The sequence below is a fragment of the Carettochelys insculpta genome, chromosome 24 (genome assembly GCF_033958435.1).
Source record: "Carettochelys insculpta isolate YL-2023 chromosome 24, ASM3395843v1, whole genome shotgun sequence".
NCBI classification, from domain to species: domain Eukaryota; kingdom Metazoa; phylum Chordata; order Testudines; family Carettochelyidae; genus Carettochelys; species Carettochelys insculpta.
Window position 1 is genome coordinate 1,345,841 of NC_134160.1, and position 27,955 is coordinate 1,373,795.

The 27,955-nt window shown below is 50.7% G+C and overlaps 1 long non-coding RNA gene across 1 annotated transcript; it reads left to right on the plus strand.

Annotated features, from left to right (window-relative positions):
* Positions 1-13,223: 13,223 nt before the first annotated feature.
* On the plus strand, positions 13,224-27,437 carry LOC142001153 (uncharacterized). Its single transcript, XR_012642405.1, has 3 exons — positions 13,224-13,383; positions 16,807-16,956; positions 27,332-27,437. It is a non-coding gene; the product is annotated as an uncharacterized LOC142001153 (long non-coding RNA).
* The last annotated feature ends 518 nt before the right edge of the window (positions 27,438-27,955 follow it).

A 27,955-nucleotide genomic window follows, 5' to 3' on the forward strand; every position in this document is an offset into this window, starting at 1 on the left:
CACTGAGAAAGAAGGCCACGAGTCATCTAGGACCTGGGGGGAACCATTGCACTGAACTCACTTAGTGTGCATGGGGTATGTGGTATTCGAGAGGCACATGGCCTAGTCCAGTGGCCCCTATTCCTGGCTCTTCTGCTGCCCTCTTGTGTGAGCTTGGGCCAGTCCCTTCCCTGCCCCAGGCCTCAGTTTCCCCACCTGTACCACAGGGTAATGCTATTTGGCCCTCCCTTGTGAAGTGCTCTGGGACCCTGGAATGAAACGCACTAGGGCAGAGCTGGACACTAACAGGTGTCCTCTGATCCCCATGCCCTGTCCTAATGGAAGGGTGAGATTTACCTTGATGCCATGGGCCTTGTTTGTGGTCTGCTGAATGTAGCCATGGGTTGGCTGGCCTGCTATGACTGGGACAGCTGCAGGGAAATCCTCAGATGCAGATCAGGTTTATGTCTCTATGGCTCAAAATGCTAGCAGGGCCATTGTGCAGCCTGTCTGCTGCAGGGCCTGAGACCAGACATGGTCTGGTGTGAAATCAGCCTTGGCATAGCCCAGGCAGCTGCCACTCCTGAGTAAGAACTGGCCTGGCTGGGAACAGGATAGATATTCTAATGGGCATTTTTCATTTGAATGTCTGCAACAATTACCTCATAGCTCCTAGCTGTGCCACAAGAGTCAATGTTGTTTACTGTCTCAGAACAAAGTGACCTCACCATCCAAATCTTGTTCAAAAGGGAAATGGTTCCATTTGTTATCTAAGCTGCTTAAAGAGGCCCTATTACTGCAGCATATGAGCATTTCACAATGTTGAATGTATTGTTCTGATGGTCTCCCTGTGTGGCAGGGCAGTGGTGTCATTCCCATTGTCCAGATGAAGAACTGAAGTACAGAGAGGCTAAGTGACTTGGGCAGGGTCACCCCAGGCATCTGTGGCAGAGCCAGTAATTTACAGAACTCTCCGAGCCAGGCTGGGCTGGGATATTTGCCCTGAATTACTTGTGGAAGTAGCAAAGAAGAAGTCCTGCTCTGGAGAGGTGACCATCTTGTTGCAATTTGTGCTTTAGTAATTTGTCCGTGAGTCAGACATCAGAAATGGGTGTGGGTGTGAGGAAGGGTGAGAGAAAGAGAGAGTTTGGAACAGGAAAAAGGATCTGAAGTGATTCTGAATCTCTGGCAGGAGCTCAAAGCCCAACCGTCTGTGGCAGCCAGAGCTGGCATGATATCCCAGGCACAGACAAAATGTCCTGCTAACAAGGGATTAGTGAATAGGCCAATGTTCCTGTTTGCATTAGTCACATCTTTGCTGCAGTCGTGGCAGGAAAAGTCAAAGCTTCAATCAAGGCAAAGAGGGTCCAGAGACATCCTTATCTCTAGCAGTGGAACACTGCTGAGGAGATGCTGTGGTGGATAGAGCTCTGAGTCTACCTGCCAGGAGGGGCTGGCACTTGAGGCTGCGGCTGTTCTCAGCACTGAAGAGTCAGTGATGTGGGGTTTCAGTGAGGGCAGCTGTGTTATTCTGTTTCAGCAACACCAACGAGGAATCCTCTGGCACCTTAAAGACTAACAAGTATATTAGAACATCAGCTTCCATGGGCTTCAGATCACATAGTCAGATGCAGGAAGTGGCTGCTTCAATTTGGCAGGGATAGGAGTGTTGAATCAGTGCTAATGAGGCTGATTCATTCCCACCTCTGGAGGTATGCATATGTTCCTGCCAACCTGAAGCTGCCACTTCATGCATCTGATGAAGCAGGCTCCAGCCCACCAAGGCTCATGTCCTAGTAAATGTGTTAGTCTTTAAGGTACCACAGGACTCCTCACTGTTTGCTAGCAATTCTGAGAAAACCCAAACATGGGAGCTGGAAGCTGTGTCACCAAGTCTAAAAGGCTTGTTGGCAATGTCAGCTGCCTGGTTTGCAGACAGTCCTTTCTGCATTGCCAGCAAATGCAATTCATAGAATCATAGAATCCCAGGGCTGGAAGGGACCTCAGGAGGTCATCTAGTCCAGCCCCCTGCTTCAAGCAGGATCAACCCCAACTAAATCATCCCAGCCATGATTATGTCAAGCCGGGACTGGAAAACCTCTAGGGATGGAGATTGCTCCACCTCTCTAGGCAGCGCATTCCAGTGCCTCACCACTCTCCTGGGGAAATAGTTTTTCCTAATAACCAACCTACACCTCCCGCTCTGTAACTTCAGACCATTGCTCTTGAGAAGCACAGCAGAATGGAAGCTGGAGCTGTGGCTCCTGGCTGGGGGATGGGCCCTTGGTCAGCAAGCAAGCTGGATCCCAGGCTCCTCATGGGCCGGAGAACGTCACAATGATATTGACTTTTTTTTTTATTTTTTATGTTTCCATTTCTCAGCCTGGGACGTCCTGTCCTAGGAGCAGCTGGATTATTATACAGCAGAGCCAAGCATGAGGGAAGAGAAGGATCTCCCGGCAAGATCATCCCATCCAGCCGTCTTGGTAAACCTTCTCTTTAGCTGCCATCCATGTGGCTGCCACCAGAGAGCTGCAGGGAAGCAAACTGAGCCAGATTCACATGCAGCTATGTAGAGTAATGGGGCGGGAGTGGGAGGGAGGGAGTTGTGCTCCAGTGTGCAGCCGTGTACGTTCTGATCTTTCTAGGAGACAGGGCTAGAGCTAAACCAAGTCTTGAGGAGCTGGAGTTCTGCTCCTGCTTGCAGGGGGTCCTGCTCGCGCACATCCTCCCCAGGAGGGCAACAGTGTGCACGCCGTTCCAGTCCTCCAATGCCTTCTGCCAGTGGGATAGCTTGTAGCATTTGGAGGCAAGAGGCTGTCCACTAATGCCAGAAGCTCAAGCCCAAGAGGTTTTCAGGCTAAAGTCCTTTACAATTCCACCTGGGATAGCCCTGGAGCCTGGCAAGGCTGTTGCTCTCATTGTCTTAAATTCCAGCAATCCCTGAACCAAGGGCATTCCAGCCTCACAGAGGCAATCGCAGCCTCACAGAGCCAAGGGCATCAGTTATGGCCTTTGTGCTGGCTAGTCCCAAAAGCTCTTTAATAAACGGGGCCGTATAGAATCCAGACCTGTAATTGCTGAGGCTGTTGGGGGACATCTTTGAGACTTGGCTGGGAACAAACTTTTCACCCTCTCTCACCCCTTCACCCCACCCCCTGGATCCGGTGGGATGATTCAGGAGAGAAGGAGAATCCCAGCCTGCTTGGAGACAGCTCCATGATCTTCCTTGGAGTTTGAAATGCAATTGCTTATTTCATTGGCTCGCCTTGAGTTTGCTCAATCAGATTTTTTGCTTTGCTTCCCCCTTAGCCCCTTCTGCTCTGCCATAACGTGTTGGAGAAGGAAGTGTCTGGGGAGTGGCGTTATCAGTGGAGGGGAGGTCCCTGCCTTCCCCCTTATGTGAGAAAGTTGCAAGTCTGTACCAATGTGCCAGGGTGACAGATGTCTGTGGGTTCCAGCCAGCGTTTCCTCTATTTTTTACTTCCATGTGTGGAATAACTTCTCTTAGGTGCACCACCAGGAGAAACACACACTTCCAGCTGTGGGGGCTGTGGGAGCTCTGCTAATCAGATGGACAGCACCTGAATCTCTCCTGGAAGGCTGCCCAAGTGTTCATCTTTCAGGGAACACTGGTTCCAACCCACTGCCCCTTCCCTCTGCAGCTGCAGAGTAAATTCAAACAGCAGCCACTGAGTGTGCCATCTTCCTACTGCTGCTGCTGCCGCCCAGGGAGCTCAGGGCCTCTAACCAGCCTTTGCCCAGGAGACTGCACTGACATTGTTGCAGCTTCTGGTGACAAAGCATGTCACTGCTGAGACCAGGCCCACTTCAGGCACAGCAGTGAGGGAGTAAAAACTCCAAGCAGATGCAGGGCCTGACCCAGGGGCATGGGGGATTCATGACACCAGCTGGAGGCTGCAGGAGGTATATCCTGGCTGCTGTGGGGCCATAGACTGGAAGAGGTAGGATTTCCAGCCTCCTGAAGCCAGGCCACTAGTGAAAGTGTAAAACATACCCACAGAAATAAGGGACAAAAGATGCTCATCCATGGCTCAGCTGGCCTCTCCCCTGGAGCCTGGCTTCAGGAGAACAGCAGCTGTCTGCCAGCTCATGCAACTCTCGAATGTGGCTCTTAGTACCACTGAACATTAGTGAGCAATTCACTTATTGTGGCTGCCTTGTGCTGTGGCATTTACGAGGGGAGTACAGACATAACCGCTGACTGCTGGGATCAGTGATGGAGCCAACAAGGGAGCAGAATGGGCAATTTTCCCCCCACCCTTTAGGGGCAGATAGGGCACCTTCATTAGCATGTTTTTCGATTGACTTCCCTTAGAAAACCTGGCTCCATTGCAAGCTGGGGCACTAAGAGGTCAGTAAGGGGTCTGCAGTGGACATTGGCTTTGAACGTCTTGCCTGGACTGTGAAATCAGAGCAGAAGCCTGTGAGGCCAGCTGGTCCCACCCCACAAGGGACTAGCCTGTTACAGAAATCCCAGAAGACACAGGGACCTGTTGTCTCCTCCCAGCAGGGGCTTAATAAGCAGCTGGATTGATGCTCGCCTAGAAGCTGTTGTCTGGAAGGGGATGGCTTTCTCTAGGGCCCATCACTTTCAGGGGCTCTCAGAGCCTGTTGCAGTGGAGATGTGGCACCTGTTCTGTGCTAGGCCAGTGCTCACCCCAAACCCTAGAATGTTAGAGCTACAGAGAGGAGGACCTGTCTCACATACAAGTGTCTTTTCTGTTTCACCTCGCTGTGTATTTAGACGACTCCTCATCATGAGATTTGAACTCCTACTAGGACTGGCCCAAACCTGAACCTCCTTCAGGTTGGAAAATTTCAGACAATTTTGGTGTGGGTTCACTTACAACCCTCCTCCACCATGGAGTCTCTGGTCTTCCTCATTTCTGCAGGAAGGGGAAACACAATGGCAGAGCCAATCAGAGGCGGGCCAGGAGGGCCATTAGGCCTTCGCCTCAAGCTCAAAGGGGACCTCACATTTAGATATGTGTTAATTTTTTTGCATTTGATAACTTTTGCAGTTTGGTTTTATGCATATCCCCTTTGGACCAAAATGTGAAACACTCTCTCAGCTTTGAGCTGCAAACTTAAGCAAATAAGAAATGTGGTTTGGTAAAATACATCTTCTTCTTAGGGCAAGAGAGCCTTGGAATCTGGAAGTGGCCCGGGCCTCCCTGGACCTCCGAGAGGGCCTGCACAATGGAAGAACCTGCTCTCCCCTCTTGTATCAGCTCTGACCAGCCTCCCCAGGAGCGAGCGCTTACAGTCTGTCTCTGAAGCCAGCTGTGGGACTTTTTGATATGGATTTACTTTTTCCAAGTGTTGCTAGCACCCTGCGATGCTGTACCCTGAACAAAGCGCTGTGTGACAGCCAGGGAGAAGGTTAGAGAGAGCACTGCTTCACACTGCAAAGAAACAACCAGCTCGTAAGGAAGGGCCATTCAGGGTGACGTCTCCTTGTTCAGAGGTTATTCCATTGGCATTTGATAAAAGAGCTGAGAAATGGAATGGTGCTGCTTGAATGAAAATTGTGAAACGAAGAGCTTGGGTCCTAGGTGGCTTAATGCATTTTTACTTCTCTGATGTGAAGGGATGATGGGAATAAATACACTTCGTCCTTGGCACTTTATTTACCCTGCCAGGCGCTCTGTAGAGGATAAGCAATCCATTTGAGGGCTGCAATAAATTCCCGTCAGTCAGTTGGAAATTGTATTAATTACCTATGAACTATTTCCTTACAGCAGGTAAGTGCCACAACTCACACAGAGCACCATGTGTAACCTACGGGTAGGACAGTGATCTAGGGGACAGCAGGCAGGTTCGGAACAGTGCAACGGGCAGTAGCAGCAGGTTGCAGTTTCTACAGGGCAGTGAAGAGTGAGGCATACAGAGGTTTTCTTACAAATCAGGCAGAAGCTGTTTGTGCAGCTTTGATTCATTTTTCAGGCATGCACCAAAAGAACAGGAGACACAACAAAACTCACCAGAGAATATTCTGCACCAAAGCCCTGGCTCTTTAGGCACTAGAGCCTAAAATTGGCAGTCTGACATTTTTGTGCAGCTTTTGCTGCATACTGTGAGTGTGACTGACTGACTGAATCCCTCCTCCCTGCAAGGTGTGAGCAATGCCATCAGCTCCAGCAAAGGACAGAGCACCCCAGCTCTGGGTCAGGATTCTGTCTGACCCAGCTGCAGTCTGAAACTGATTAAGCTGAGCTCCATGAATGCTACAAGCGGTAATACAAAACCAATATATGCATTAGCTTGATATGAAGCAGCGGATGAGTGGGTATTTGTCTCAGAGAGAAATGCATGGTAGTGAAATGGAAACATCAGGTTTTGCTCAGAATCCAGTCATGTAAAAAATATTTAATAGCATTATCCCAGAGGAGATTTATTGAAGCACAATTTATTAAAGACAAATGGTATCTTTTAAAATATGCTTCATTTAGGGCACAGGCCTCAGTGGGCTGGTAACTAGAGCTTGCACCTTGGCACTACAGGTCACTAATCCAGACAGCTTCCAGAGTGCTAGGGAGGGTAAGAAATTTGGCAGTGGTAGGAAAAGTATCCATGTCAAAGCCCCACCTGCCCACCATGCACAGAAGGCTTGATCCTGCACAATGCTGAGCACCAGGACTCAAACCTGTACAGCACTTACATGCATGCTTAGCTGTATGCCCCTCAGACAATCCCACTGACTTTAGCAGGACAACTCCTGCTGACAGTTCAGTATGTGCTTACATGGTTTGCTGGTCTGGGGCCCACTGATTGCCTGCCTCTGCCATTGGGAACTCCAGGTAAGAGTACCTTAAGGGTGGATGATTTTCAGAGTACTGGCTCAGCATTTTTTGAAAATTAACCTGGACATCTGAAATCACTAGCCAGTCCTGAAAATTTGAGTCAGTGTGTTTTCCTCTTCTGACTTAGTGATTCTGAGCTGCAGGGCAAACAGTTAATGGCTACGTCTACACTAGCCCCAAACTTCAAAATGGCCACGCAAATGGCCATTTTGAAGTTTACTAATGAAGCGCTGAAATGCATATTCAGCGCTTCATTAGCACGCGGGCGGCCGCGGCACTTTGAAATTGACGCGCCTTGCCGCTGCGCGGCTCGTCCCGACGGGGCTCCTTTGGAAAGGACCCCACCTACTTCGAAGTCCCATGAGCTGATGGGAATAAGGGGACTTCAAAGTAGGCGGGGTCCTTTCGAAAAGGAGCCCTGTTGGGACGAGCCGCGTGGCGGCAAGGCGCGTCAATTTCGAAGTGCCGCGTCCGCCCACGTGCTAATGAAGCGCTGAATATACATTTCAGTGCTTCATTAGTAAACTTCGAAATGGCCATTTGCATGGCCATTTTGAAGTTTGGGGCTAGTGTAGACACGGCCAATGACTGCCATTTCAGTCACATCTGCAGGTAATTTCTCTGTTCATCTGCAATGAAATAGCCTTCCCGCAATTCATTAGAAAAATACATGATGCCTTTCTGAAATGTATCTGAGGAGATCACTGCATACCCCTAAGACTGTGTTTATTGTACTTTATATATGAAGTTACATGTTTGGAACAATAATGCCTTTTATAATAAATAGTAGGTAAGCCTGAGTGCTTAGTAGAAACATAAATTTATTTGGTCACATGTAGAACTTGCTGGCTCAATTTAGTTTGACATTTGCAACCATTATTTAAATAAAATACTTTTCATGCGTCATCCATCTTTTATCAAATCAGCCAACCCATTTGTAGGGGGGAAGAAATTAAATCCTTCCTGTTTTCCCTGCTGGATCTGTTATTTGCAAAAACTGTTTGCTCCTTTCACTTTCCAAGCCATATCCAAGTCAGCAGTCTGGGTGCTGAAGAAGATCTGGAGAGAGCTGTAGATTCTTGATGAGTGCAGAGTGTCTCTCAAACATAAAACACTCAGCGCCCTTTGTCACCCCTGTACTTGCTGGGCTGTATAGCGAATCAGTCAGTGCCTTAGAGGAAAATGCACTCCTCCATGCCATTCGTGTATGGGGCTACAGAACAGAACAAGCAGAGCATTACTAATCACTAATTACTGCCTTTTACCCAAGTGACTGGGGCTTTGGTGCTGCAAGGGAAGAAAACAAAAAAGCAGTCCAGTAGCGCTTTAAAGACGGACATCCCACTCCTTCAGATCTGGAATAGTGCTGAAAATGAACAATCCTGATAAAAGCAGGAAGACCTCCCCTGTTGGGACAGACAAAATCAGTATCTCTGGAGGCTGGTTGCTGCATCTCAGGGTCTGGCAGTTCTGGTCTTGGGGGTGAGTCCTCCCAGGTTTTTCCTTTCTTGCTGTTCTTTTTTTCCCTTTCTGTCATCCCCCCTTTAGGAAGATCACTTAAGTCATTGGCACAGGAGCCAAATCCTTGGGAAATGCTGCTTGAATTGTACAGTATCAGAGAGACAAGGGTCACCCAGCTCAGGCTCTTGCTGTGGTATGAAAGGCAGGCACTTCCTGCTATGGGAGAGCATCAAGCATCTGGAAGTGCTCATATACCAGCCACAGGGCAAGAAGGGGGCTGCTCCGGCCTTTGGCCTCATCTGAGAGCTGTAAGCATCAGTATCAGGAGAAGGACAAGGTTAGCCAACAGTAGGCCATTTGCAGGCTTCCACTCTGATGGAATAGTCCATGGGAGACGAGGGACTGCTCTCTGGTTCTGAGCCAGCAGGCACATGGGGATCCATTTCTATGGGCAGCACAGTGCTCTTCCAGAAGCAAGACAATCTCTTATTGTGTCCATTATTCTCCAAAAACGGCCACTCTACGTGTAGCAGACTTGCCATTACCCATAGATCCAGTATGGACAACGTTCCAATGGCGTCACACATGCTCACAGTATCCCCCGGCCCCAGTGCGGCCTGTAAAACGGACCTTCTGCATTTGTGCAGCTCCTCCGTGCAGCTGGAGAAAGGCGCCCATTGAAATAACACCCTAACAGAAGTTGGCTTCCTTGGCTGGTATTGGGGCACTGGGAGACCACTCGATGGCACTAAGCCCCATTCCCGGAGCAGTGTGATTGTGTGGAAGTTGGGTTGGGGTGCAGACATGATGCCAACACTAGGCATGAGCATCAGCTGTGAGAATGATGAGCTGCTTCAACCCAACCCATCCACCCCGCACACGGCCGCTGGACTCCAGGCACGGTGGGGTCTGCGGGGAGAATCAGACACATCCAGAGCCCTGCAAGTTTGTGGCAAGCTGGGGGGAGAAGATGTTACTCGCACAATAACAGCTGTTTAGGAGGCTCCTTGCTGGTGCAGCATTCCTTGTAACTTCCGATAATAACTCATCACAAGCCCCTGGGTTTTCACTGTGCAGATGCACATCTCTTTGGGCTGCAATGCAGAAACCACTGGGTGGGGGTCTCCAGCATGAGAGGAGCTTGCAGAACTCTCCCTTCTGGACCATGCGAAGTCTTGGGATGCTGTGGGCAGTTGCTTTGTGTTTTTGTTTTGGTTGGTCAGTGGAGAGTTGGGATGGGGGTTGCAGGCATTTTCTTGGACAGTCTCGCTTTTATTGCATGACTGCTGATGCTCTGGACTGCTGAGCCCAGCCTGACAGCTGCAGCTGCCCAAGAGGCAGAGTGTGGATTGACTCCCTCCAGGCAGTTGTTTGTGTTGCTCTCCGAGTTGCCCAACTGTTATCCCATGACACATTGTCCAGGCAGCCACTGAGGGATCCAGGCTGGAAATGCAGAGAGTTGTCACGACACCTCTCCAGATTCATGCTGGCTCCTTTGGAAACCACAAAAAAGTTTCTCCCTTCACAGTTCAGTGGTGCCCAGACAGAAATGATGTGAAATCAGCAGGAAGCATTATTTTATAGCAATATAAGAATTCACTGAACCAGCTGGTGTTACTTAGCTGTCACCCCTTCATGGGAGCAATGCTGCCCGCATTCAATGGAGTCATCTGCAAGATTATTTCCAACCTCTTCAGATGGGCTCTTGTGTTGCTGGACTCTTTAGAAGCTAGCCAGCGCATAGGGAGTCTCCTATATTCCTCTCAGTCATACGATTCAGCAGGGATGAAAAACCTATGAAACCCCCGGCTAGAGGGTTACGAGGGGAACAAGCGTATTCCGGCAGGGTGGCTGACAATATCTATGGGGGTCCGTGCTTAGGCTCCCCTCATGCCAGCTCCTTCAGAAGCAGGGGAGGACAAGATGCAGCCATGTTAAGAGTGTGTGTTCCCCTGGTGTTCAGGGGAAAGCATGGTGGCAGCTGGAGGCAGTTTAAGGGGTCAGCCGTGCACAGCAGCAGAAAGTGATCCATGCCAGCCTGACAGTGCAACCCAATGCACTGTCAGGGCTGGGGACAGCCTAGGAGGGAGGGAGTCTTCCCTGCCAGCCACCAGCTCTGCCTTGCTCTGGAGGGCAGGGCCTCCTTGTCCCTGGGGAGGGGAGCCTGCAGTGCTGCAGATGGTGCATGCTTACAATAATCAACTGGAATTATCGCTGGGGCATTGGCTGGGCATTGCCAGGGCTCCTAGAAGGACATCCATTGATTAACACAAAGATATAGGGCCAGCTCCTGAGCTGGTGTAAATCAGTGCAAATCCTTTGAAACCAATGGAGGAATGCTGGCTGAGCCATCGATTTTTATCTTGAGTTTATGCCACCTTCTTCTAGATGTTGCATCTAGAAGATGCTCCTGAATGATCTAGATGGTGCTTGGTGGTGCCGTGAGGACAGGGGGCTGGACTTGATGACCTCCTGAGGTTCCCTCCAGTCCTAGTATTCTGTGATTCTGGGTCAGTAGCACCTATGTCACAGAGGCAGGGGAGGGGGGCATTTAATCACAAATAGGTGGAAATAATGGGGAATGGAACCCCCTGGTTGGACCCCCTTAAAGAGCATTTGGACTTTTTCCACCAGATGGAACACCTGAGTGCTGCCTCTCCCAGGAGCCCCCATGAAAAGGAATCTGGCCGAGGACTCAGGAGTACTCTGGAATACCTTCCTGCCACACACACTGACTGCGGGAGGAAGAAAGAAGGACTATTTGGAAAGCATTTGGCGTAAGACTCAATCTTGGGCAGTGGCCCAGCACATGTCCTGGGCCCCTTGTTAACTACTGTTCTTATTATTCACTCACAACTGGGTCACTTTCACTCCCAGCTATTAATTCACTCACAGTGTGTTCCTGTGTTCCCATTGTACAGGTGGCCTCAGCTAGAAGTGAAGAAAATGAATCATCTTTGGGAGGCAAAAAAAGAACCCTGGGTTTCAATGGAAGGAATAAAACGATTTGTGACTCCCCAGACAGGCTTATTTGCAAATCCCCCCGCTTCTGAAGCTTTGGAAGGTCTGCCCAGGCTTACACTTCTTCATAAGAATGTAAGAACAGCCACACGGGGTCAGACCAAAGGTCCGTCTAGCCCAGGATACTGTCTGCTGACAGCGGCCAATATCAGGTGCCCCAGTGGGAGTGAACCAAACAGGTAACAACCACTCTCCTGCCATCCATCTCCAGCTTCTGACGATTTCTAACAGCCAACTGTCATGCAGGCTCAACTCTGTAGTGCACTACATACACACGCTAGGAACCCAGTTGTGGCCATCTGGTTCTGAGCTCAGCATAGCTGATTGCGCTGTCCAAACGTGTGTTATAAAGATGTGCTGGGCGCTTTACTCTGTGATGGGAAAGGCTGCCTGCATATTTGGACCTCGAGCACATTAAAGAAGGCGCTAAAATTTATGGAGTGCATATAAAAGGCAAGGAAGAAATGAGCTTGCTTCATAGCTGAAATAGATTTGATTTTTGGATGCAGCAGTTTGTTTATTTTTTTGGATGGAAACAAGTCCCAGTCTTTCAGCTGCCCTGGATTTTTTAATCAGCAGAATAATTTTTCCAGAGAACCTCATTCCTTCTCTAATCCTTTGTAACAACGCACCAACCCAAGCTTCCCTAGCTTTAAAAAGACATTTTAATAGCCCATTAACACATTCACAGTTTTTTTTAACGTACCAAGAATAAAAATGGAAGCATAACTCCTAGCAAATTACGTTCACTCTATCTGCAGTTTCCCTGGTAAACAAGTGTCGCAAAATTTCTCAGCAAAGCATTGGAAGGGTGAGGAATAGAACATAGGTACGGGTTTGCGTTCAGTGGATTATTTATATAACCCACAGTAAAGGTCTAAGGAGTCTGGATCCTGTACTGGAGCCTCTTCAGAGTTTGCTTCTCAGCTTTGCTTTTATTCTAGAAAAATACATAATAAAAACATTAAATGCTAAATTGATTCCAATTGGATGAAATTTCCCTGGGTGCAAAGGGCAAACACAAGGTACGTGCAGTGCCCCCTGGAGGGACTTGGGCTGGACTTTTTACACAGGCCCTGGGCAGCAGTGCACCTGTTTTCAATCATGCCAATAGACAGAGGTGTAATGGAATAGCCTATTGATGCCAGGCACGAGTGCACCTGACATGATGGCAGTGGTCATTTTTCCCAAGCAAAGAAAGTAAGATTGGCCTCCAGATGTTTCCCCACCCTACAGTCCTCTTAGGTTGCTACTGGCTTCTCAGGGAGGGTTGTATTTGATGCTAGCAACCTGTTTACTTAGCATGGGCAAATTATTCACAATTTGGTTGGGCCTATTATTTCAGCTTACATGAGCAGAGGTCTGTACTTTCCAGCTTGGAGGGCTGGTATGTGTTGTGTAATCTGGAAGAGAGAAGACTGAGAGGGGACATTATAACTGTTTTCAAGGACCTAAAAGGGTGGTACAAGGGAGGAAAAATATTTGCCTTAACCTCTGATGATAAGCCAAGAAGCTTAAACCACAGCAAGGGAGGTTGAGGTCGGACATTAGGGGAAAATCTGCCTAATTCTCAGGGTGGTCAAACACTGGAATAAATTGCCTAGGGAGGCTGTGGCATCTCTATCGCTGGAGATATTTAAGAGCATCTTAGATAAACACCTGTCAGGAATGGTCTAGGTGGTGCTTTGTCCTGCCCAGGGGGTTGGGGACTGGAGTTGATAACCTCTTGTGATTCCTTCCAATTCTATGATTTTATATTTAGGCTGCTAAACCCAAATTTGGGTACCCAAAGGAGAGTTGCTTGAGCTGCAGAAGCTCTTGCTGTTTACAGGGATTAAGGTATAAATGCTTCCTGGAGTATATTGTAATCCTTGGCTCCAGACAAAGGCTCAGAAAACATAATGGAAAGTAAAAACCCGACAAAGCAATCTTGTTAAAATGCAGCGTGCCTGAATACTTTCTCCATTTGCCCTGTTGCTCTAGAAAAGTGAATTCAGTCTGAGCTGTGTGGAAGAGCAGGAGCCTGCAGAAGGATCTAGCCCAGAAGAAAGTGAAATTATTGAAGCATGGGAAGGACAGGGAGAGCTGACACAAGGCAAGTGGAGATGACATCCCACACCACATGACTCTCTGTAAGAGAACTGAAACAGAGAGCTAAGGGGCAACAGAGAAAAGTCACCATGCTGACAGCGGGGCCCGGCCAGTGGGTGGGGCCCAAGGCGCCATGCTGACAGCGGTGCCCGGCCAGTGGGTGGTGCCCAAGGCGCCATGCTGACAGCGGGGCCCGGCCGGTGGGTGAGGCCCAAGGCGCCATGCTGACAGCAGTGCCCGGCCAGTGGGTGGGGCCCAAGGCGCCATGCTGACAGCAGGGCCCAGCCGGTGGGTGGTGCCCAAGGCGCCATGCTGACAGCGGGGCCCGGCCGGTGGGTGGGGCCCCAGGCGCCATGCTGACAGCGGGGCCCGGCTGGTGGGTGGTGCCCAAGGCGGCATGCTGACAGCGGGGCCCGGCTGGTGGGTGGTGCCCAAGGCGGCATGCTGACAGTGGGGCCCGGCTGGTGGGTGGGGCCCAAGGCAGCATGCTGACAGTGGAGCTTGGCCGGTGGGTGCGGCCCAAGGTGGCATGCTGACAGTGGGGCCCAGCCGGTGGGTGGGGCCCAAGGTGGCATGCGGACAGCGGGGCCCGGCCGGTGGGTGGTGCCCAAGGCGGCATGCTGACAGTGGGGCCCGGCTGGTGGGTGGGGCCCAAGGCGGCATGCTGACAGTGGGGCCCGGCCGGTGGGTGGGGCCCAAGGCGGCATGCTGACAGTGGGGCCCGACCGGTGGGTGGGGCCCAAGGCGGCATGCTGACAGTGGGGCCCGGCCGGTGGGTGGGGCCCAAGGCGGCATGCTGACAGTGGGGCCCGGCTGGTGGGTGGGGCCCAAGGCGGCATGCTGACAGTGGGGCCCAGCCGGTGGGTGGTGCCCAAGGCAGGATGACATAGTCAGTTGGAGCACAGGGCCCTGAAGGCGCGAGGCTCAAGGCCAGGGTGAGATGTTTTGGGCAGTTATATGGGAGTCAGACCCAATGCTCTAATGAGCCTTCTGACCTTAAACCCTACGAATCTACAACACAGAGATTAGAAAAATTCGAACAGGGCAGATAAGATCATTTCCATTGGAGCTGCTTTTGTACGTCCAGTTCTAGTTCAGTTCCAAGTTATGGGCTCCACAGTGTCCTGTATGGGGTAGGGAAGACTCCTGGGGGGTGCAGCGCTCTGTCCTGCACTCTGGAGCTCAGAGCTGGGCATCAGGATGGCCCCTTCCCTTTTTAAAATCTATCGACCTGAGACCCAAAGGGAACTGAGTGCGAATGGAATAAAGGCCCAACAAGTGGCACCAGCAGACCAGAGCACATTGCTGTGAGACACAGAGGTGTGGAAGAGACAAGGAGTGAGACCCGCTGGGCTGGGCACATTGTCACACTGGTCCAAACTACAGACAAGGTGATGGGTTGCTGGTTCCAGGACAGGGACATTCCAACACACTGACTTGGTGGGCTCACCAGGTAACGAGGGTGTGGCTGGAGTTGGCAGGTGCCCTGCCATATTGGATAGGGCTGGTGTGGTCACTATTGGGCTTTGAGGCTGGCATTTCCACACGCACATCAGGTAGTCAGGTAGCCAATTCTTGCAATAGTGTTTGGGCCCTCCCCCTTGATAGGCTGCTTTGAAAATCCCAGCAAACAGTGTGAGCTGCCTGGCACCTGGGTCGCATGTCAAAGCCTCTGCCTTCTTGCCAGTCACTACTCCCCAGCTGCCCTTTCTCAATAACAATGCTGTGCAAGCATCCAGTTCCACTGTGTGACTTTCATGGAGAGGAAGCCCAAAAGCAATGGCTCCATGCCCAGCCCCAGCACTGCTGGGAGAAGGCAAGATAAGCCACATTCCCCCAACGCCTGCTCAGAAGTGTTTTCCGAGGCTCAGACTCCTTTCTTTAATGAGCCAATAATTTTCACTGGAAATGAACAACAGTAATTGCCTAAGCCGAAGGGAGGAAGTTGTTCCTCTTTATGCGCCAAAGGAACGAAAAATTGTCGCAACATCAATACCACAGACTTTCCCAACACGCAAGCTGCTTCCATGGCATTCGCTGAGCATTGCTCACAAGTGACACGTTTACAAGACATCAGCTTCCCCAGGGAAGAGTGCCATTAATTCCATTCGTACCTAATACAGATTGCAGTGACATTGTCTCCTGGCTCACAACCCATGACACAATAAAGCTATGGGGATGAGAGACTGGGCCCTGGCTGCAGACCAAGCCGTGCTGTTTCGGGGAGAAAGGGTGACGTGCAACATATTTTCAGGAGACGCTGAAGTGCAGACAGGAGGCTGAGCTTCATGCATCTGTAACTGCAAATGCAGGGGTGTGTTAAGCAGAAAATTCATTGCATCCATTTCGTATCTTCCATCACCCACTCTGGCTCATAAACAGTTTAAATTCAACTCTTCCTGTCTGCAACTGACACGAACCAGTGAAGTAGCTTATGAGCCTGAAGGAGGCTGCATCTGTGAGCAGTCAAAGTGGGAGTTTGTGGAGTCAGGTCTTCCTGTTCCTTCTCAAAATCCTTCTTCACAGCTTACTTCTTTCTCTTAGCCTATCACCTGCCCCTGCCCCAGTTCTGTCTCCTCCAGTTCTCTACCTGATCTTGCGCTGGAGTCGTTCCCTAATATAGACTGCAGTGACACTGTCTCCTGGCTCACAACCCATAACACAATAAAGCACACTGCTCAAACAGGACCCACTCTTGCACACGTGGGGGTGAGTGTGAGCTGGAACCGCACAGATAAGATAGACGAGCTCACATATTCACTAATCTGCGTGGCCAAGAGGGACTATTTCACAGAAAAGCGCTGAGATAGCCTGGAGAGGCTGCTCACAAGAGATTAGATAGGACATCTAAATTCATTTCTACCCACTGTGGAGCAGACCAAATGGAAAAAAGGCAGAATAGGCTGGCAGAGGGTTTCGGTTTGATTCTTATTCTTACACTGCTCTCAGCATCAATGTTCCCTCTAGGTTTTCCACCCGTGTGTAGAATAAATTTTGTTATGTGCACAAAGGCATGTGTGGAGGTGCACCACGAGTAGGAACACAAGCTGCTGGCTGTGGGCGCTCTGCTAACTAGCTGGGTTGGCATTTGACTCTCTCCTGGGTGGCTGCACAAGTGCTCAGCTTCCAGGGAGCTCTGCTCATCTTCCAGTATCTGAGTACCATCTTGCTGTGCATTAGTACATGACTAACAGCTGCCAGGTGTGCTCCAGTCTCACCTGTCCTCTGCCTGTGGGAGTGTGGTGTCATTAGAGTTTTGTTCCGATATGTTTAGGGGGGCTTTGTGGTATTTGGGGGCAGAGGATTTAATACCTAAGGGCTCTGTGCTGCACCCAGCAGGCTTATGCTTGCATTTCTGCAGGTTATCGCTAATGTAAAAGAAAGGACCAACCTAGTCATTAGTGAATCTCTGTGTTATTTATTTCAGCATCACTGTACGTGCACTGAACGTGGGCTGTTGCCAGAGGCTGTGCCCCAGACTGCGGTAGCACTGGGTTTTCCTTTGGACAGAAGGGTTTGCTAATTCTCCTGTGGAGTACCTCCCTGTGCCTTTAGCTCTTTCCTAAGCATGTTGCAGGTATGACCAACAGGCTATTTCGGCAACTTGGCAGTGTCTAAGTGTGTCTGTGTGTCTCCAGGACGAATTGTTCCCAAAGCAATCTAAACACTTTCTCTTCAGGCATTGTGAATGAAATCTAGAGGCAGAGGCCAGAGCAGGGTTCCTTGCTTGTAAACGTATTAAGTCTCATAGTCAAATTACCAACACGTTAGCTGCTGTTCAGACTCAATTAGCTGCCCAGACAGGGAATGCCTCCGAGGGAAGTTGGTGTCATGTCTGAGACGAGCAGGGCTCCCTGCCCCTTTGTGCCTTCTCCCCGGCCAGGCTGCCCCCACCTCTGGGTGATGGGCACGCACTGATTGTCCCGGGGGAGCAGGCTGGGGTGCAGGCAAGGGTTCCCTTTCACTTACAGACGCCCACTGGAGAGAGGTGACCTCCCGGACAGGATAGGGTGAACTCTGCACAGCCACCCTGCCAAAAATGCTCATTCACAGCCCCTCTGTGTGATTCCAGCCTCAGCTGCCTTGTTAACACCTCTGGGACCCCAGGAGAGCCTCAGGAGGTTATTTGGGGGCATGAACAGGGCCCTCTCAGTCCCTGCCTGGCCACTGTCCTGCTCAGTGACACTGGACCAACGTGTGGAGTGAAGGGTGCTGAGTTCCCCTCCCCTTATTTCTGTCTGCACCCCTCCCTGACCCCTACAGCTGGGGCCAGCAGCCAGGACTCTGTATGTGGGGCAGGGCCTGGGTGGGACCCTGCCTGCAGACCCAGCAGTGGAGCCAGCAGCCATGCAAGACCTGGGGCTGACAGCTGAGCTCTTGGGCATCAGTGGGCATGGCAGCCAGGACCCTGGGCCGCAGGGGTTTGTGTGTGGGCTGCCCAAAACCTAGGGGTGCCGCAGCACCTCCTCCACACCTAATTCCCACACCATTGGTCCTGCCCCATTTCTCCCTTGTGCACTTTCAATTCTGCCATCATGGCCAGCAGGGCTATTTGTTGTCCTGCCACGCCTGGCCCTGTGCAGTCAGGGAGGAGACAAGCTGCCTGGCAGCTGCCCCAGCCCAGGCCCCACTGTCGGGGGCAGGATGCCATTTTCCAAGGCCTGGCTCTCCATTTCCTCCCGTCTGCCCACATTTGTTTGCCTTGTTTTCAGGTTACAACCAGGGCAGGTATTGAGTCTGCTGAGGCCATTGCTGTCCGCTACTGGCACGCCTGCCCCCCACGTACCCTCCCTCTGTGATCCGAGGGTTGTAAGTGGTCGGCCCCTGCACAAAGTCTCACCCAGTCCAGTCACGGGAATGTCAGAAACCAGCGAGTTGCACCAATGGGGGACAGACATTGGCTTGTCTGCTCATCTAGGGCAACGATGGAGCTTGTATAGGGCTGCATCTCCCTCCAGCCGGACTGGGTACTCAGTGCCTTAGAGGTCACTAAATTCTGATGAGTGCATCTCACCCCTGAACTTCACAACCCACCCGGAAGGAGTTCCATTCCTTCTGGGCCTGCCGAGAATCCCCCCAGAGCTCCTGGTCATGTACGCACAGAATTGTAGAACACTAGAACCGGAAGGGACGTCAAGAGGTCATCAAGTCCTGTCCCCTGCCCTCACAGCAGGACCAGGCATCATCTAGATTATCCCTGTTAGATATTAGTCTAACTTGCTGTTAAATATTGCTAATGATGGAGATTCTACACCCTCCCCAGGCAATTTATGCCAGTGTTTAACCACTCTGACAGTTAGGAAGTTTTTCCCAATGTCCAATCTAAACCTTCCTTGCTGCAATTTAAGCCCATTGCTTCTTGTCCTATTGTCAGAGGACATGGAGAATTTTTCTCCCACCTCCTTGTAACAACCTTTCAGGTACTTGGAAGCTGCCATCATGTATGTCCCCTCTCAGTCTTCTCTTTTCCGAACTAAACATACCCAATTTTTATAAACTTCTCTCATAGGTCATAGTTTCTAGACCTTTATCATTTTAGTTGCTTTTCTCTGGGCCCTCTCCAATTCTCCACATCTTCCCTAAAACGTGGGCCCAGAACTGGACACAGTACTCCAGCAGAGGCCTAATCAGTGCAGAGAAGAGCAGAAGGATGACTTCTCATGTCTTGCTCACAACACACCTGTTAATGCATCCCAGAATCGTGTTTGCCTTTTTTGCAACAGTGGCACACAGTTCCCTCATACTCAGCCCGTGACCCACTCTGACCCCTAGATCGCTTTCTGCAGTGCTCCTTCCTAGGGAGTCCCTTTCTATTTGGTATGTGTGAAACTGATTGTTTCATGGCTCCTCCTTGAGTGTGTCAGGCACAGCTGAGAGAGAGTTCTACAGTGGTCACTTTTCATTTGCGTGCAACAGCTCCCGCCAGCCGCTCTTGATGGTTCCTGGCTTCTGGGTTTGAAAACATGTTGTTCTTCCCATCGCCAGCCCTGCCCCAGGAGTACAAACAAGTCTTTGGTTGGCCACAGAGCCAGTCTGTGCCAAAGGGATGTCAATCCTGCTCTTTGGAGCTTTGCCAATTGCTTGTCACCAACATCCCAGTATTTCACATTGGCTCCTCAGTCACCCTCTGCTGGTGTGAGGGAAGCAGTTGGCATTTCTCAGTAACAACGCTGTGCAAGCATCCAATCCACTGTGTGACCTTCACAGAGAGGAAGCCCAAAAGCATTTCAGCAGCTGACCTCAGGGCTCGCGGACAGGGATGGTCAGAGCTCACACCAATGGCCAGACTAACCCTAGTCCCTTGGCTGCCTGTTAACAGCACTGCCCAGGAATGCAGCAGGCTCCATCCCACAGGACCCAGAGCACTGGAGAATTACAGACACAGTCATACACAGTGGGGCCCAGCAGCTTCCAGGGCCAGGGCAAGATATGTGAGGAGGTGCTGGCTCCAGGGACAGGGCCTCAGGTGGCAGGAGAGGGACTGGGGCATGCCTGGAGCGCGGCACTGTCCCTGCAACCCCTCCAGTCCTCAGAGTGGTGCAGGGTGCATGGTACAGGGACCAGCAGTGATTTAAAGGGCCCCGAGCTCCAGCTACCATGCCTGCCACATGGGGCTGGACTCTAAGGCCTCCTGAGGTCCCTTCCAGCCCTAGGATTCTATGGGTCTATGATTCCATGAAGAGCGGGAGCAGCCAGATGCTCCAGGCCCCAGGGACTTGCCTCCTTTGCCCCCTCCATGGATGAGCCTGTGCTCTCCCCTGGCACATGTGTGGTCACAGGGGATGCTGCAGCAGAGTGGGGATGTGGAGACTGAGCAACCTGTAAGGTTTAACCTTGTGCTGCCAGGGTCAGTGACCTCCTGGCTCCCTCCCATCTCTCCTTCCCCACTTCAGCAACGGCCCCAGGAACAGGCCTGGGGCAGAGGCTTTGCCCATCACCACGCCTGGCCTGGAGCTCAGCCCATCTGCACGGCCAGGACTGCTGTGATGTGTTAATCCCTCCCAAGAGCCAGGCCAGCTGGAGAGGGACAACCTTGCAGCATGAAGGCCTCAGATGTTTCCTTGTCCCAGAGCCGCTCCTGCTTTAGGGGGCTGGGATCCTGTGTGCACCCTGATCACAACCACCAGGCCAGGGAAGGTGCAAATACCCCAGGTGCTCCCAGGCCCCTTGGCAGATGCCAGCCCTGGGCTCTGGGAGGAGGGTCTGCCCATGGCAAAGGCCAAGACTCCTTCACGGCCTCAGGTGCCAGGCTGCCCACAGACTGCCCCACCCCGAGCTCAGTGCAGGGTCTGCTGGCCAGACACCAGCCAGTGAGCGGCCATCTCCACGAGCTGCCAGTAGGTGTCCCTCTTCCACACACAGCCTCAGTGGCGCCTTGGTCCTAACCCAGCCGCCAGGCTGCTCCTTGCAGGGTGTGCGTGTGAGCTGGTGACTACCGGGAGAGTGGGGCCAACGCGCCTCCCCAGGTCACGCCGTAGCTCGATTCCCGCCCTAGTCTGTATCCTGCTGGCTAGCCAGCTGGGAAATGAGCTCCACATGCCCCCTGCATCTTCAGCAGCAGCCGTACCCGATCCCCTCAGCCCAGCCTTGGCATGCCAGGCCAGAGAGCCTCGCGCACAGTCTGGCCCACAGATTCCTGGTCCCACGGGCCCAACCTCAGGTGCACTGTCTCCGAGGGGACAAAGGGTTACCCCCCCACCTCCCACTGGCAGCCAAGGCAGAGGGGCCTGGCACCGCCTTCATAGAGAGCACAGTGGCCTGGTGCAAACAGTGCCAAGGGCAGCTGGTGGCTGACAAGCCCTGGGAAAGGAGGAGAGGCCCCCGCCTCCAAGGGCTGGTTATTGCTGAGGCAGCTGATCGCATGTCTCTCTAACCACCACTGACAGTTTCCGATCTCCTCCCTTTTAACCTGCTTTCAATCTACAGCAGAACCATCCAGAGGCTCCTCCCGGGTTCCCACCAAGCAAGACCAAGAGGGAAGTGGCATCAGGGCCGAAGGGGAAGGGGGATAAAACTCAGCTCCAGGAGGAAGTTAATAAAGCATTAGGAGAGGTGGGGGCAGGCTGGCTGGGAAAGTGTGCGGTGCCCCGGGCTCCCAGCGCACATCAAAGCCTAATCCGAAGTGAGAATGAAAAGCTGGGCCTTCCCCCACTGGGCTGGGGATTGTGACTTTCCCGGCTCGGTGGGGCTACATCTCCACGGTGGAGCTTTTCAAAAGGCGCGGCTGGGACGCAGCAGGCTGCCTCTCCAGCACAGCAAACACAGCACTTTTAATTACTGCTCCCAGACGGCACATGGGCCCGACACTCCCCCTCAGTCTTGTTGCAATTACAGCGATCTAATTGAGTTTATTCACTTCCCACGGCTCTCGTGTCTTTCTTCCTCATGCTCCCTGCCGGTGAGAGCTAGGCCCACATTGATGGCTCAGGTAGTAATATGGGCACTGTCAGACCACGGCCCCACCTGGGGTCCCAGCATGGGTTTATTGTATCCAATGAGCTGTCTTTGCTGCTGGGAATTACAAAACTCTGCAAGGTCATAGCAACAGCCCCAGGACTCACGGCTCAGACACAAACTCCTACTGATGGGAGCCTTATTGCCTTAGTGTTTGGGTTTCCTCTAATTTTTTGTTATCAACTGAAAAGTACCTGTAACCAAGAGAGAGTTTATCCTATGGAGGCAGCAGATGCTGTCCATCTGTCCAAGCTTCCTGGGGCTGTCTGTCTGGGAATACCATCTCCCGAAAACATGGGTTTTCCAGGGAAAGAGACACAAAGCGGGGGCGGGGGGGGGGGGGAGAATTTTCACTTGCAATTCCCAGTGGCATCACAAATCGCAAAGCCCAGGAGGAGAGAGGGCCAGACTCATCAGGAGGCATTTTTAGAAAAGAGAGATGCTGGAGGGGGGTGGGTTGGAGTGGGGTGGAGTTTGCTACAGAGATCTCATGATAGGTGTTGAGAAAACAAATAAGAAAAAATTATTTACTTCCCATAACACAAGAACCAGGTGTCACCAAGTGAAATGAATAGGTAGAAGGTTTAAAACAAGCAAAAGGAAGTATTTGTTCATACAGTGCACAGTCAACCTGTGGAACTCCCTGCCAGAGGATGTTGTGAAGTCCAGGACGTTCAAAAAAGAGCTAGAGAAATATACGGAGGACAGGCCCATCAATGGCTCTTAGGGTGGGCAGGGATGGTGTCCCTCACCTCTGTTTATCACAAGCTGGGAATGAGTGACAGGGGAAGGATCACTTGGTGATTCCCTGCTCTGTCCATTCGCTCTGGGGCACTTGGCACTGGCCACTGTCAGAGGACAGGACACTGGGCTAGAGGGACCTATGGGTGTTCTTACATTGGATGCTTGGGACTCTCGAGTGGCAGGAGTCTGAGCTCACACCCAGGGTGAGTGTTCAGAGGGGAGAGGTCCAACTGCAGAAGACTTTTCCATTGCCTAGTCAGCCTCACCCATTGGTTCTCAGTGCTGGCCAATAGGAGGTGCTGCTCCTTTATGTGATGCGGAACAAACTCTCCTCCCCGGTACTGGCTCTCACCCACCCTCCTCTTGTGTGTGTGTGGCGCTCCGGAGGCTATGGACGCTGGAAGCCCTGAGGTTCTGCTGGGAATGCGCAGAGGTGCATCCTCAGTGATCACATTGTCCTTCCCAAACAACAAACATAGAACGTATTAAACCCCCAGCGCTCCTCTCCCACGTGTCTAGGCACCACCGAATGGCTGAGCTCCATTTGAGAGACTGTAGCCTCCACCCAGCTGGAGAAAGAACTCGCCCTTTGCTCCCTTGGGGCTTGGCTGAGCACTAGGCTGACATCGTCATCATCAATAACCCTGGGCTCAGCGCTCGCTGGTAACGCTGAAGGCCCTGGGACCAGGGGAGCGCTCTTTGCCTGCTGCGGGCTGAAACTCACACTGGATCTCTCATTGCCCAGAGGTTTAACAAAGATGCTTAATTCAGAAACGGTGCGGAGAGCGCGCGCAGTGATCCCCACCAGCCAGCCCTGTGCTGGGAGAACAGAAGGGGCTTGATGATGCTGGGAACGGGGAAGACAGCAGAGCATCATCCCACAAAGGCAGCAGGGTTTGGTGTCTCCAAGTAACAAAGAGGCACAGGAATGGGGGCTGTGCAACAGAAAATGGGGATGTCCAGATGCTAACCTGCAAACATAAACATCATTCTGGGATGTAGGAGTGTCATAAGCAAGACACAAGAAGTCATTCTTCTGCTCTAGTCTGCACTGATTAGTTCTCAGCTGAAGTATTGTATCCATCTCTGGGCACATTTCAAGAAAGATGTGGAGAAATTGGAGAAGGTCCAGAGAAGAGCAATAAAAATGATGAAAGGTCTACAGAACATGATCTGCGAGGGCTGATTGAAAGACTTAGGTATGTTTAGTTTGGAAAAGAGAAGACTGAGAGGGGATATGATAACAGATGCCTAAAACATAGATAACAGCACCTAAAAGGTGTTACAAGGAGGAGGAAAAAAGGTTATTTTCCTTAATGTCTGAAAATAGAACAAGAAGCAATGGGCTTGAATTGCAGCAAGGGAGGTTTAGGTTGTACATTAGGAAAAGCTTCCTACCAGTCAGGGCAGTTAAGCACTGGAATAAATTGTTTGTGGAGGTCATGGAATCTCCATAATTGGGAATATTTAAAAGCATGTTGGACAAACTTCTGTCAGGGATGGCTTAGATGGTGCTTGGTCCTGCCACAAATGCAGGGCACTGTGCTCAATGAACTCTTGATGTCCCTTCCAGTTCTGGTAGTCCATGAGTCTATGATTCTATGTCAATGTTGCAGGAGCAAGAGAGGATTAGTAGAAGCAATATGACAGAAAAAAAAACCTACAGCTGCCAATCATTACTCTGCCCACATGGGATTCTGGGCACCAAGCCTTCATCTCAATCTCTTTTTTTTTTTTTTTTTTTTTGTGGTTTGCAAATATTTGCATCCAGGAAGCACTGGGCAGCAAGGTCAGACTTACTGGACAGCCACTGCTCTGCCTGCATGGACACCTGGACATTCCAACCACCCAGGAGCTATCTGCTCTAAAAACCAAAAACTCAGCACCTGAGCTATTATTGGAATTGTCAGGTTCTGTTGTGGTGGGCCCAGTCAGGGCTGGAGGCCCATGGTGCTTGGTGTTGTACCCACATGGGATGCAGACACAGTGCCCCAAAGAGTTTATGATCCAGAGGAAAATCTCTATGTGCAGTGCTAGTAACAGGGGCTCACGGTCCCAGCTGACTGCCTGCCATGAGCGGGAGACATGGGCACCCAAACCTCAGCAGCGCTGACATTCCACCCAGTGGAGAAGCTATTTTTGGACATCCCCATTAAAACATCTGCCCTTTGGCTCTAATGAAGTGTGAGCTTAGCAGACACATGGTAATTGGCAGAAGTCCCCTTGGAGGAGAGGGGTAGGAATTAACTTGCATTTAAGCCCAATTTCATTGTAAATAAACTATAATCACTTCAAAACTTTTGCTTAATAAGAAAAGGATGCAAAGCATTAAGTAAACGCTCGGCAGGCATGTGTTACTGCTGAGTTAGAGATAATAAATGCTAGTGACACTTGGCTTTTTAAAGTCTGTCCTGCAGCGATATTATTAAAACAAACACATTTGCAGACCTGCAAGCCCCCAAAGCAAAATAAAAAAAAAGAAAAGAGAGATTGAAATTCTCCCAAGAGCATTATCTGATTTTAGGAACTACGTTTGGTCTCCATTTTCTGAGCCAAACACTACACGGAAATGACACGCACCAACATTAACATCTGGAATTAGTGTCACGTTCTTTACTATAAACAGATTAAAATGCTTGGGTCGGAGCCTGATGCCTTGGCTTTTGCAAACAATGCCTTACTCCATAAACACCTCTATTGACCTCTGGGGGCCTACAAGCAGCTAAGGTAAGACTCAGTGGAAATAAGGGTGTTGGAATGTGGCCCTTTGCACTTATGGAAAGGGATGAGTTCAAGCTGTCTTTTTAAAGTGGAGATACAGTTCCTTCAACAGTGGCTCTACAGCACATCCCAGCATATTTAGGGCTCACTGGTTTGATGCATATTGAGACATCTAATGCTTCAAGTTAAATATGCACATAAGCACTTTGCCAGATCAGGGCCTTGGTGAGCCAATACATACGTGTGTTTACGCATCTATTACAAACACTTTTCTTAAAGTAGCAGCTCCTGGAGTCAGGTGAAAATCTCAGTTTATTTAAAGAAAGAGAATATTTCTAGTTTTCATCTTTGTTGAAAAAAGCCTGAAAATCTGACCTTTAGGGTTTGGAAAACCCTGACCGAGATAAAACGATGGCACCATTTATTATTCTTTAAAATATCATTGAGTTTGAGCACTTGCTCAGGGCAATGCTGTTTACGTGGGACTCACAGATATCCTCCAGGGAAGGGATGAGTCACTGCAGCCAGGCTGGAAGAAAAGCAAGGTCAGTGGTGTCTGAGGGCAGGCAGGGGGTGCTGATTTCCCAGCACGACTGATTGAAAATCATAATGATGGGTCAATGGAGAAGGACCGAGACCCCTGGGTTGGAGCGGTGGGGCAGCGTGTGTGCCACTAGAATCCGTCTCTTGGATTCAGAGAAGAGCCACTTCCAAAGTCCTCTCCCAGCTCTCAGTCTGGTGGTGGAAGCAGCAGGATGCTCCCAATGTGGAGAAAGCCAAGACAGCTGGAATGGATCAGACTCTATGCAAAAGCTCCAGAAAGCGAAGAAGCAGACAAAACCAGAGCCTCTTGCCCCATCCTCCTCACACAGAGAGGTGAGTGGAGTGTGAGGCCCGGGTTCCTGCAGGAGCCAATCTGTTACACACTGACCCCGTTTCATTCACGAGCGACAACAACAAAACACAACAAAGGAAACCATTGTCTCCTCTGGGTCTCTCCAAGAGGGTCCGACGCAGGGACACTGCAGGTGTCTGTGTCACCTTCTGCTGAGCTGCCAGGTCCCAGGAGAACTTGCTCGCCAGCATCTCCTACCATGCAAAGGACTTGGGACCCTTTCTGACACCCCCCACCACCCCGTTCAGTCTTGGTTGTTAGGTGTTGAAAACAGACAAACCCCTCTGAAAAATGAGACCTCTCCACCTTACAGCCCGGGACCCTGGTCCCGCAAAGGCACGCTGGCATAGTCTCGGGGTTCATCCTAGCTTCAGTAGGGCTCAGTGGTTTGAGGTACATGCATGGATGTAAGCACATACTTCAAGATAACAATGCGTGAAAGCATGTTGCTGGATCAGGGCCTTGGACAGTCAGTACATATGTGTGTTTACGCATCTATTACTGAATATTCTGGACTGTTCTGTGACTTTATAACTCTAAAAACCACTTCATTTAAAGCTGGTTTGTTCCTGAGCTCTCAGCGCTATTCTTCGCTGGTCAGGTTTCCATGCTGCACACATGTTCCTGGGTGTAGGATTGCCTTCAGATTAGGCACTCAGTTACATGCCTCGCATCTGTCACATGTGGCCAAGTCCCTTTGTTATTTAGTGCCATGCGACTTTACTTTTTACAGTGCCTTTCATATATGCTGCACCCCACAAACCACTTCACAGAGCAGGATAATTAAATCACGACTTTAAATAACAATGAATAACACTGGGGCGTGGAGCAAGACAGCAACTCTCTTTAAAGATTCAAAGAGCCAGGGTGTTCTGGAATGTAAACAGGCTTCTCTGTGATGGGATCCATCATGGCTTTATAGGCACTTCCAGGTTCAGCTGTGAATGGCTCTGAAATCTAAGCAAATCTTAGCCACTTTGCTCTTTACCACCAGGCCTGTCCAACAGAACCAAGCACGGTTAGGAAGTGAAGAAAGCTTCAGTGTGACCCAGGGCACTGTAAAGGCACACAGATCAGACTTTATATAAGAACACCACCAACTCTAATATATTTACATAATCCCATTATGTTTAAACAGGTGCCTGAGGTACCTCCTTCACATCCAATGGCAAGACTTTGTCACAAATAAGGAGCTTTGGAACAGAGCAGGACAAGAACCACTTGACATTCAAATCAAGAGGAGAAAGTGGGGCTGGCTAGGCCACATTCTCAGAAGACCATCATCCAGCACAGTCCGTCAAGCTCTTACATGGCACCCGCAAGGAAAACATAAAAGAGGAAGACCTCGGACAACATGGAGTAGGTCTATTGAGACTGAAGGACAACAACTGGGGTTCTCCTGGAGCCAGCTAGAAGTTTTGTCGCAAGACAGAGTGAAGTGGGGGAAACTTGCAGATGACCTGTGCTCCACCTGGAGTACAAAGGTTTAAGTCAAAGTCGTTATGTTTAAAGCCAATCTCATTGTTTCTGGTGAGCCCGAGTCATGATTTTTGAACAGTTAGGGTTGGCACTACTACAAAAGTGAATTGAGGGTGCCAGTTTCATTCCTGTGTAAAGCCAGTTTCTAGTCTGTTACAGGAAACTCTCAAAATACACAACGTCAAGTTGCACACAACTCACTTTAACATGAGTAAAGCACAGCTTGAAGTGTTCTGCAGCTGTCAGCCTGACAGTGGCACCACTGGGGGAAGGCAGGGAGAAG